Here is a 12,995-nt window from a genome sequence, read left to right on the forward strand (position 1 = left end):
AATGGAGCTCAAAGAGTGGATTAAAGAGATTCTTAGGAAGCAGAATTTTAGGACTTATAAGTAATAGAATGTGAAAAGTAAGAGGGAGGATTCCAGCTTTCTGCCTTGAGCATGTGCCAGGCCCAGACTGGAGAGAGAACTTCAAGGAGGTAAATATTTGGAGATAGATGAAACACACTGTCATAGTCAAGATACTCATCTGTTGGTGGTTTATCTTATCACCCCTCACCAGAGAGGTGACAGGGAGGGTACAAGTCTGACAACAGAGTCCTAGGAAATCCCAAACTTTAAACGTCAGGTGGAGGAAGGGAATCCTTGTAAGACTGACTGAGGAATAACCAGAACTTACAAGTGGATTTGACTCGGTGGTGTCTCAGGATCCAGGGCTGGACCAAATCCACAGCGAGTGAGTGGTCAGTTACTAAAATCAAAGGTAAAATAATGTTTGAATAATGTTCATCTAATCAGAAACATAGGGACACTTGAAATGCTTTAATTTTGGGGGGTGGAGTAGGATGGGGAAGGAAGACTCTTAGTTAAATATTTATTAGTCTGACACACTCCCAGAATATTCAAGAATATGTCAGTCACTTGACTGCAGTCTTCTCTTTGGTAGTTTTGCTTCATAATTTATGTTTTTCTAAGGTATTTTTATTAACAGTCAAAAAATAAATAAATAAAATAAATCTTCTAATTTGTTTGTATTTGGGCTTATACCTCCCATGTCATTCCTAATGTTCTGTATTGTTCTAGCCTCTCTTTTTCTCCTAAACTGACCACCTTGTTGGGAATTTATTTATTTTACTATTCTTGGAGGAAAAGGGATTTTGTTAATTGTTCTCTCTCACCATTTAGTTGCTTTCTATTCCTTCAATTTTTATCCTTAATCTTGTTTAATTTTTTTATTGTTTAATTTTTCCTGTATTTTGTAGGCAAATACTCAATGTATTTTTTGTTGTTTTATTTATAATAAAAAAATGCCATTATAAATTTCCTATAGGTAAATGTGTTGTTGTATGATATATATTTTAGTGTGTGGTTTTCCCCTTTTCATAAAGTTTTAATTTCTATTATGATATCCTTTTTGCTTCAGAGATTGAGAAGAGTGTCTTAGTTAATTTTTATTTCAGTTTGACAGTTTTTACAAATTTATGAGCCATGAAGGCTAATAAGGTCTCAACTTTTTGAAATTTTGAATAGTATTTAATTTTGTAAAGGCAAAACAATATAAAGCCTGTACAAGAAAATTATCTTTTTATAAATGCATCAAATCAAATCTTTTATTTCATTATCTAAACCTTCTTTATCTATGTACATATATAGTCTACTTATCAGGTTTTTTCATCCTGATAAATTTTATTAATATCTTCCTCTGTTATTTCATATTATCAAGTCTATCTTCTACAGTATTTACTTCATGTACTTGGTTTCCATTTTGCTTTTTCATAAAGAAATATATTTTCATAATTCTTTACACATAAGACCTTTTTTCTTCCTGTATGATGTGTTTGGCTTTGCATTTAGCCTTGGCTACTTTAATTGTATTACACTGGTTTGATGTATCTTTGCTAGAGTATTTAATTTCAAATTTTTCCTTGGTAGCTTTCATTGAGCATACTACTTTAAAATATCAAAGTGTGCATGTGTATGTGTATTTATGTGTAATATTGTGAAAATCAACATCATGACAGAGGATATCAATTCATTCGTGTTTATTGTGCTGGCTAACATACGTGGTCTTATTTCTTCCTTTCTAATTTGTATTTTCTGTTTATTAAACTGTCTGCTATTTGTTGTTGTTATTTGTTCATTTTCTTTTCCTTATTCTTCCTGCCTTATACCATTTTCTCTTCCAACATCCCCATTAATTTTGAATATATGTTTTTAAATTACGTTAAATATTACCCTCTCAAATATTAACTTGCCTTGTTTTATTAATATATCAATGGTTAAATAATGATTATATAGTTCTAATAATTTTCTTCACTCATTACTACTTCTCTTTACCCCACCTTCACAAAAGTGAAAATTTTGATAAAGTTCAACATCCATTTCTGATAAAAACTCTCCAGAAAGTGGGCATAGAGGGAACATACATCAACATAATAAAGGCCAAATATGACAAACCCACAGCTAACATTATACTCAATAATGAAAAGCTGAAAGCATTTCCTCTAAGATCAGGGACAATAATATAAGGATGCCCACTGTCACCACTTTTCTTCAGCCTAGTTTTGGAAGTCCTAGTCACAGAAATCAGAAAAGAAAAGAAAAAAAAAAAAGGAATCCACATTGGAAAGGAAGAAGTAAAACTGTCACTGTTTGCAGATGACATGATACTATACATTGAAAATCCTGAAGATGCCCCCAGAAAACTACCAGAGCTCATCAATGAATTCAGTAAAGTTGCAGGAAAAAAACTTAATATACAGAAATCTGTTGCATTTCCATATACTAACAATGAACTGTCAGAAAGAGAAATTAAGGGAATGATCCCATTTACCATTGCATCAAAAAGAACAAAATACCTAGGAATAAACCTACCTTCTTATATCCTCCCTCCCTCCACCAACAATATATCCTCTGTATCTTCCCTCCTTCAGCTTCTCCCTCTCATGTCTCTCTTCCCCATTATCTTTCTCTCCATTAGACTTTTCCCCTTTCCCTCTTTTCTGTTATCCCATTTTTTATCCACCATTCCATATTTTCTATTTTCCATATCCTTCTTCCTTAGAGGGAGGTAGAAGTCAGAAGGGAGAAGAAAGCAGTGTAAAATTATCCAAGTTCTCCTGTTGTACACTTATCTTTTTAGAAAGGAATTTCACTGAGCTCCACCACTTGCCTTGAGAAATCAATGAACATAACATTCTAGCAAAGATTCTGCAGAATAATAGGAACAATGCATGGTTCAGAGTAACCCAGCCACAAGAAAGCCTGAGTTCGGCTGCAATCCGCTTGCATCTGCTGACTCTTGATCTTACTGGAAGTGCTACTCCATTAAGGAGTTTCTCAGAATGGAGCTCTTAAAATGAAAAGATTTCTCTCAAAAGGCACAACTCCATGAAGAACAACCGAATACACAGGACTGAAATTCTGCAAGTTTCCTTTAATTAAAAAATGTAGTAAATATGAAGACTGTACAAGAAGCCAAACAGGGTAAACAAAAAGCCAAGATACGCTAAACTGAATGCTGACTGTTGGGAAATTGCAGCCAAGTGTTGCCTTTAATTGTGAAATCCTGTACAAATTTTAAATAACATTTAGCTTTTGGTCAAGGGATCAATCTGGGTTGAAGAGCTCAGTTTACCTTTTCATGCTTCCTATTTTTGCTATTTCCCAGCAGTTTGAAGAACTGTAGAAGTGTCATGCCTTGGAGAGGACTCCTGAGCAAGATACTAGATATGGCATATTCCTCAACTGTCTATGAAGGTTAGAAAAGGAAAATCACTGAACAGGATCATATTTTAATTTATATTTTGTGACCCAAGCCATATATGGAGGAAGAGAGAAGGATACCCATGACAGATTTTACCCATAATCACAGAGCAGAGAGTGAAGAGGAAATCAGGAGGATATGACAGACTGGAGCAAAGCAGTGTTGAAAGCAGACATTCAAGAAGGGAACTCGGATTTGTAAAACAGGCAGTGGGAGAGATCAAGGGACAATTAGAATTAATTCTGCTAAAAAGTGTTCCCAAGTGGGTGGGTTTTGAGTCACATTAAATTTAAAGGTGGTGTTAGTGATTCCCACTGGGAGAGTTTTTAAGGGACCACTGGGAAGTCTAGCCAGGCATGATGAATATCTGGTCTCTAGCTTTGCCCTTGAAGATGAAACCATGTTTGTGAAGCATCACTTACACTTAGAATAAAATCTGTACTCCTGGCCATGACCCTTCATGACCTGTCCCTTTCTATTCTTTGAGCTTCATGCTATACCATTAAGACACTATTCACGACACTTCCACCATATCGGCCTTCTTTCTGTTTCAAAAGCACAGTAATCTGAAATCACATATTGATTCATTTGTTTGTATCTTCTCACACTCACCTGGAGTTTAAACACCAATGATTTCCAATTTAACCTGAGCTCTCTCTTATGTCCACGATAAAGTGGTGAATAAAAACAGACCATTTTTCTGCCTTCATGCAATTCACCTTCTAGTTTGGGAAAACAGAAAATGAACAAATACGCAGATAAGATAATTCTAGATAGGAAAAGAGTTAAGAAAATAAATTGGGGTAATGGAGTAGGAAGTGGTTAGAGAGAGCATCTTCTTTGGCTAAGGTGGTCAGAGAAGCTCTTTTTGAGGAGGTATTTTAACTGACACCTTACTGATGAGTATTTTTTAATTAGCTTCAGTGTGTGTTCAGTCATACTAAAGAGTTTCACACCCATGTCAAAGACTGAACTGGCATCTTCCTACCCCGGATTCTTCTGTAAGTCTCAGTAATGTCACTATCCGATTCACCTCCCAACCAGAAATCTTCCATTCCTCCCTTTCCTTCACTTGCAACATTTCCTTGTCTGCTAAATACTCTTGAGTCTACCTCCAAAATATCTCAGTGATCCTCCACATCTATTGTCAGGACATAGGACCACAGTACCTGGGCACCTGCTCAGTACCCTGTAAGCACCCCAAGGGCAGAAAACATTTCTACTTTCTTCACTACTGTATCTCCAGGGTCTTGTGTAGTGCCTGGCACAGGACAGGCTTCAACATATCTTTTGGACCCAAAGAACAATCTGATTATGGAAATTACCTTAATTGGATTCCTGTATTCTATAGGATAAAAGCTAAACAATTTATGAACAAACCCCAGCTTGTCCATCTTCACCTAACAACTAGCTCCAGTTTCTCTGAACTAGCTGTTTCTATGCATGCCCTACTCTTTCACAATCGGACTTCTTCTAACTCCTGCTGTGTTGAATGCCTAGTTCATACGAGGAAAAAAAAATTTATCTTGAGAATGCAGTTGAAATACAGTCTCCTTTATGGAGACCTTCTTGAATCCATAACTGTATTCCCATATCTCTAGCTATTCTAACACCTTTAACTGTGTATTGTCATTATCTTCTTGCAATGCTCTCTCACTTATTGTGAATTGCTCAAGACAAGAATTTTGATACCTCCCATTGCTAGCTGCCTAATATTTATCACAGTGCTAGGCACAAAAGTAGGTATGCAATAAATGCTAGTTGAAAAGAGAATGTAGGCTTTTGCTGCTTTGTTTCTAACAATGAAGGTCATAGACCATTGACCCAGTGGATCTATGCCTTCAATAAATCTTTGGCTAGAGAAACACTAATTATTAACAGCTAATAGGAATCAAAATAATCAGTCACACAGTATACCCAAAGGTGTCTTGAATATCTTCATCTGTATGTTGCTTATATGTATAGAGTGATTATATTTTTCCATCATTGAGATCAAAGAAAGGTTTCTCAGATATGTCATAATTAGTTGTGTTAATACACACACACACCAGCTGACCTTATTTTGGATTTATTTTTTGATATCAAAGACCAAATATTTCCTATATTACACAAACCATTTCAAAGTAGATTTAAAAGATTAGAGCTAATTTGCTCACTTGTTTTTATGAAGCAAGTTTGACTCTGATTGTCAAATATGATGTTAAGGCAAAAAAAAAGAACATATTCTAATCTAACTTATGACAATCCATGCAAAACTATTTTTTTCGTACTTCCCTGGTGGCGCAGTGGTTAAGAATCCACCTGCCAATGCAGGGAACACAGATTCGATCCCTGGTCAGGGAAGATCCCACATGCCGCAGAGCAACTAAGCCCATGTGCCATAACTACTGAGCCTGCGCTCTACAGACTGCGAGCCACAACTACTGAGCCCATGAGCCACAACTACTGAAGCCCGCGCGCCTGAAGCCCCTGTTCCACAACAAGAGAAGCCACTGCAATAAGAAGCCCACGCACTGAAACGAAAAATAGCCCCCACTCACCCCAACTAGAGAAAGTCCGAGTGCAGCAATAAAGACACAATGCAGCCAAAAATACATAAATTTTTTAAAAAGACACTTTTTTTCAAGCTTATCTTAACCAACCTAATGCCTTATTTATCTACCATGAAAAAAAATGACTTATTCTCCAAACAGAAGGCTACTTTAGAACACACACACTATAATAATAAAATTTAATTCCGTGTATGCCAATTTGTTCATCTTTAAAGTCGGACTAATACCTCATGCATATCCACCTTGTTTTTTCTAATGAGGGTTAAGACAGTTAACATATGTAAAATATGTTAAAATAGGCCTTAGCACTTATTAAAAAGGCTATATAAATTTTAGCAATAATTAATGGTAGCAGTAACACTAATCATAGTTGTAAACACTAATGTGTCTCATGCACTATTTGAATTCATTTACATATGCTAATTACAAGTGTTAATTATTTTACAAAATTAATTAATCCTTTCAACAACTTATTGAGGTAGGTATTAATACATGCTCCTTTTCATAAAAGGGGAAAATGAGGCTAAAAGATGTGAATTAAAGGCACTTTCTGAATTAAAGACATGAAAAGGCACTTTCTTATAGTTAGAAAGTGCTAAAACGATCTCAACCCATACAAGTCTCTTTCTGGAAGTTTTTGCTTCTCCATCCATTTGCACTGTCTCTCAGAACAGACAAGACCGGGCTTTTAGAACTGAACCTCCCATTCACTGACACCTCATTATGCTTATTTGTTTTACTCTCCAAATAATTAATATTACATCATAATAACTCCTACAATTAGTAATATGTATGTTATATTTCACATGTAGTTTATAATATATATGTATCTATCATATGCAGACATAATTATTACAATAAATAACATGTAACAGAATAAATTGTAATTGTAAAATTTGTAAATAGATATTACATTAGATGGTATAAAATTATAAATTAAAACAATGATAAAGATGAAATAATGTTTACATTTTAATATTTATTTTGCATATTAAATATGCAAAAAGGTTTTCATACAGTAAGTATTCTCATTAATATAAAGTTTTAATAGTGACAATGTGTTTGAATATGCATCATTATTTTTGAATAATATTTATTTCACTCTTGGTGATATAGAAATTCCAAAGTCTGGTTCTAAGTTTAGTTCATTTTGATTCTTGGTTTAATGGCTATAGTATCTGAAAAAGATGGCTTACAAAGATTCATGAATCTAAATGAAAATGTCATCATCGGCTGTGCATAGTTAATCATAGTATCATTTTTCATTCCAAACAGGGGTTAGTTTTTGCAGAAATTGGACTTTTATATTGAATATTTCCACAATTCTTGAAGTCAATCAGCAGTCCCTACACACTAAGAAGAAGATATTTCACTTTGTTATTTTAACACATTTGGTCTACACCCATTGAACGTTATGTATTTGGAAAATTTCTGAACATGTAAAAATTCCAATTCTGAGTTTTGTATGTGTATGCCAATGTTCAGACATAATAGATTATATGACTTTATTTCATTTCTTTAGTTGGCTTATTAGCTATTTATTTTGTGTTTTTACTGGTTGTTTTGGGGTTTACAACATGCATCTTTAACTTAGCACAATCCACCTGCAAGTAACATTATAGCTCTTCACATGTTGTGGAAGAACCTTATGCAGTCCACTTCTATTTTCCCTCTGCTGGCTTTTCTGCTATTGTCATCATACATTCTACTTCTACACATGTTATAAACTACATAACACATTGCTTTGCTTTAAATAGTCAATTATCTTATAAAGAGATTTTTATAAAAGAAAATTGTTTTATGTTTATCCATATATTTGACCATTTCCAGTGGTATTCATTATGTTATGTAGATCTGATTTCCATCTTATATAATTTTTTCCTTCTTGTTAGAATGACTTCCTTTAATATTTCTTATAGTGTAAGGTCTGCTGCTCATAAATTCTTTCAGCTTCTTTATGCCCCCCAAAAATCTTTATTGTACCTTCATCATTGCAGACTACCTTATTGGGCATGGAATTCTAGGTTGATGTTTGTTTATTTGTTTTTTTTTCAGTTCTTTAAAGATATTTCTCCACTGTCATCTGCCTTAAATTATTTATAAAGAGAAGGCTATTGTATTTTTTTCCTTTTTTTAAGGTTTATGTTTTTGTGGCTTATCGAAGAAATCGTTGCCTGATGTAGGTCACTAAGATATAGGTGTAAACACTACACCTGTATACATTTTGGAAGAAAACATGGGAGAAAATTTTGTGACCTGGATTTCCTTTGCCTCTCAAGCCACTACTAGTCAGATAAATTAGAGAAGGTATTAGTAACACAAATATCTTTATCCAGAATATATAAAGAATATTTAAATCTAAATAAAACAAGCAAATATAAAAAGAAGAATTTTAAAAATCAGTCCAAAGATATTAACAGAAATTTTACCAAAGAAGATACATGAATAGTAAATAAGCAAGAGAAGTGATTAACAGTGTCATTAAACATTAGGAAGAGCCTCATCCACCAGAGGGCAGGCAGCAGAAGCAAGGACAACAACAATCCTGCAGCCTGTGGAACAAATACCACATTCACAGAAAGATAGACAAGATGAAAAGGCAGAGGGCTACGTACCAGATGAAGGAACAAGATAAAACCCCAGAAAAACAATTAAGTGAAGTGGAGATAGGCAACCTTCCAGAAAAAGAATTCAGAATAATGATAGTGAAGATGATCCAGGACCTCGGAAAAACAATGGAGGCAGAGATTGAGAAGATGCAAGAAATGTTTAACAAAGACCTAGAAGAATTAAAGAACAAACAAACAGAGATGAACAATACAATAACTGATATGAAAAATACACTAGAAGGAATCAATAGCAGAATAACAGAGGCAGAAGAACAGATAAGTGACCTGGAAGACAGAATGGTGGAATTCAATACTGTGGAACAAAATAAAGAAAAAAGAATGAAAAGAAATGAAGACAGCCTAAGAGACCTCTGGGACAACATCAAATGCAACAACATTTGCATAATAGGGGTCCCAGAAGGAGAAGAGAGAGAGAAAGTACCCAAAAAGATATTTGAAGAGATTATAGTTGAAAACTTCCCTAACTTGGGAAAGGAAATAGCCACCCAAGTCCACAAAGTGCAGAGAGTCCCGTACAGGATAAACCCAAGGAGAAACACACAGAGACACAGAGTAATTAAATTCACAAAAATTAAAGACAAAGAAAAATTATTGAAAGCAGAAAGGGAAAAATGACAAATAACATACAAGGAAACTCCCATAAGGTTAACAGCTGATTTCTCAACAGACACTCTACAAGCCAGAAGGGAGTGGCATGATATACTTAAAGTGATGAAAGGGAAGAACCTACAACCAAGATTACTCTACCCAGCAAGGATCTCATTCAGATTTGATGGAGAAATCAAAAACTTTCCAAACAAGCAAAACCCAAGAGAATTCAGCACCACCAAACCAGCTCTACAACAAATGCTAAAGGATCTTCTCTAAGTGGGAAACATAAGAGAAGAAAAGGACCTACAAGAACAAACCGAAAACAATTAATAAATGGTAATAGGAACATATATATCAATAATTACCTTAAACATGAATGGATTAAATGCTCCAGTTTGCCAGACTCATCAAGAAAAAGAGAGAACTCACCATAAAATTAGAAATGAAAAAGGAGAAGTTACAACAGACACCGCAGAAATACAAAGCATCCTAAGAGACTACTACAAGCAACTCTATGCCAATAAAATGGACAACCTGGAAGAAATGGACAAATTCTTAGAAAGGTATAAGCTTCGAAGCCTGAACCAGGAAGAAACAGAAAATATGAACAGACCAACCACATGTAATGAAATTGAAACTGTGATTAAAAATCTTCCAACAAAGAAAAGTCCAGGACCAGATGGCTTCACAGGTGAATTCTATCAAAGATTTAGAGAAGAGTTAAGACCCATTCTTCTCAAACCCTTCCAAAAAACTGCAGAGGAAGGAACACTCCCAAACTCATTCTATGAGATCACTATTACCCAACAATTGGAAAAGAAGAAGTAAAACTGTCACTGTTTGCACATGACATGATACTATACATAGAGAATCCTAAAGATGCTACCAGAAAACTACTAGAGCTAACAATGAATTTGGTAAAGTTGCAGGATACTAAATTAATGCACAGAAAAAAGATGATACCAACGGATGGAGAATCCATGTTCTTGGATTGAAAGAATCAATATTATGAAAATGGCTATACTACCAAAAGCAATCTACAGATTCAATGCAATCCCTATCAAATTACCAATGGCATTTTTTACAGAACTAGAGCAAAAAGTCTTAAAATTTGTATGGAGACACAAAAGACCCTGAAGAGCCAAAGCAGTCTTGAGGGAAAAAAACAGAGCTGGAGGAATCAGACTCCCTGACTTCAGACTCTACTACAAAGCTACAGTAATCAAGACAATATGATACTGGCACAAAAAGAGAAATATAGATCAATGGAACAGGATAGAAAGCCCAGAGATAAGCCCACACACCTATGGTCAGCTAATCTATGACAAAGGAGGCAAGGATATACAGTGGAGAAAAGATAGTCTCTTCAGTAAGTGGTACTGGGAAAACTGGACAGCTACGTGTAAAAGAATGAAATCAGAACACTCCCTAACACCATACACAAAAATAAACTCAAAATGGATTAGAGACCTAAATGTAAGACCGGGCACTATAAAACTCTTAGAGGAAAACATAGGGAGAATACTCTTTGACGTAAGTCACAGGAAGATCTTTTTTGATCCACCTCCTAGAGTAATGGTAATAAAAACAAAAATAAACAAATGAGAGAGACCTAATGAAAGTTAAAAGCTTTTGCACAGCAAAGGAAACCATAAAGATGAAAGGAAACAAGATGAAAAGACAACCCTCAGAATGGGAGAAAATATTTGCAAATGAATCAAGACAAAGGATTAATCTCCAAAATATATAAACATCTCATGCAGCTCAATATTAACAAAACAAAAAACCCAATCCAAAAATGGGCAGAAGACCTAAATAGACATTTCTCCAAAGAAGACATACAGATGGCCAAGAAGCACATGAAAAGCTGCTCAACATCACTAATCATTAGAGAAATGCAAATCAAAACTACAGTGAGGTATCACCTCACACCAGTTACAATGGGCTTCATCAGAAAATCTACAAACAAAAAATGCTGGAGAGGGTATGGAGAAAAGGCAACCCTCTTGCACTGTTGATGGGAACGTAAACTGATACAGCCACTATGGAGAACAGTATGGAGGTTCCTTAAAGAACTACCAGCAGAATTACCATATGACCCAGCAATCCCGCTACTGGGCACATACCCAGAGAAAACCATAATTCACAAAGACACATGCACCCCAATGTTCATTGCAACACTATTTACAATAGGCAGGTCATGGAAGCAACCTAAATGCCCATCGACAGACGAATGGATAAAGAGAATGTGGTACATATATACAATGGAATATTACTCAGCCATAAAAAGGAATGAAATTGGGTCATTTGTAGAGCCGTGGATGGATCTAGAGACTGTCATAAAGAGTGAAGGAAGTCAGAAAGATAAAAACAAATATCGTACATTAACACATATATGTGGAACCTAGAAAATGGTACAGATGAACCGGTTTGCAGAGCAGAAATTGAGACACAGAACTAGAGAAAAAACGAATGGACACCAAGGGGGGAAAGCGGCAGGGGAGTGGGCATGGTGGTATGATGAATTGGGAGATTGGGATTGACATGTATACACTAATGTGTATAAAATGGATGACTAATAAGAGAAAATAAATAAATAAAAAATAAAGCAAAACAAAAAAAGCTGACTTTGCTCTAGGCAACACAGTTAAGATATTGTGGAACTGGGATGCAAATCCCATGTCATCTGATGCCATATCCAGCGTGCTTTGCCCCCTGTGCATTATATATCCTTCATATGGTCAATTAAATTTACTAAGCTCAAATACATAATATAGTTCAATTAAACCTAAGATACCATTAACAGAAAAAAAATTAGGAATATTCAAATTATGACCACGGTGAGACACTGCTACTACACAGTTACTAAAAATGCTGAACTTAAAAGGAATCACAATACCACATGTTGGTGATATCTGGAGTAACTGGCACTCTCATATGCTGCTAATGGAAATACAAGTTGAGAAGTTCTTATAAAGTTAAATATGCACTTATAATAGTAGACTCAGGAATTCTACTTCCAGGTATTTATCCAAAATAAAAGCCAACTTGTGTCCACACAAAAGCTTGCAGGCAGAAGTTGATAGAAGCTTTATCAAAAATAACCCCAAGCTGGGGACTTCCCTGGTGGTGCAGTGGTTAAGAATCTGCCTGCCAATGCAGGGGACAGGGGTTCGATCCCTGGTCCAGGAAGATCCCACATGCTGCGGAGCAACTAAGCCCGTGCACCACAACTACTGAGCCTGTGCTCTAGAGCCCGTGAGCCACAGCTACTGAAGCCCGTGAGCCATAACTACTGAAGTCTGCACGCCTAGAGCCCATGCTCTGCAAAGAGAAGCCACCACAAAGAGAAGCCCACGCACCACAACGAAGTGTACCCTGCTCGCCTCAACTAGAGAAAAGTCTGTGCACAGCAACAAAGACCCAACGCAGCCAAAATAATTAATTAATTTTTTAAAAACCCAAACTGGAAATAACTCAAATTTCCATTCAAGTGGTAGGTGCACAGACACATTGTGGCATATTCATATAATAAAAAGGAATCGACTCATGACTTGCAATCACATGAATATCTCTCAAAAGCATTATTTTAAATGAAAGAAGCCAATACAAAGAAATAATTGAAAAGAAAATGATAAAAATCAATTTGTTGATATCAAACTCAGAAGAGAGAGGGAGAGTGTGTGACTGGAGGGGAAAAAAATGAAGATCTAGTTTCTGAAATGTCTTCCAATTTGGGTCACATGTAATAAAGAGTCTGACTCCATTTTTTTTTTTTTTTTTTTC

The sequence above is a fragment of the Neophocaena asiaeorientalis genome, unplaced genomic scaffold, assembly GCF_003031525.2.
Source record: "Neophocaena asiaeorientalis asiaeorientalis breed wild unplaced genomic scaffold, Neophocaena_asiaeorientalis_V1.1 scaffold714, whole genome shotgun sequence".
In the NCBI taxonomy this organism is placed as follows: Eukaryota; Metazoa; Chordata; class Mammalia; order Artiodactyla; family Phocoenidae; genus Neophocaena; species Neophocaena asiaeorientalis.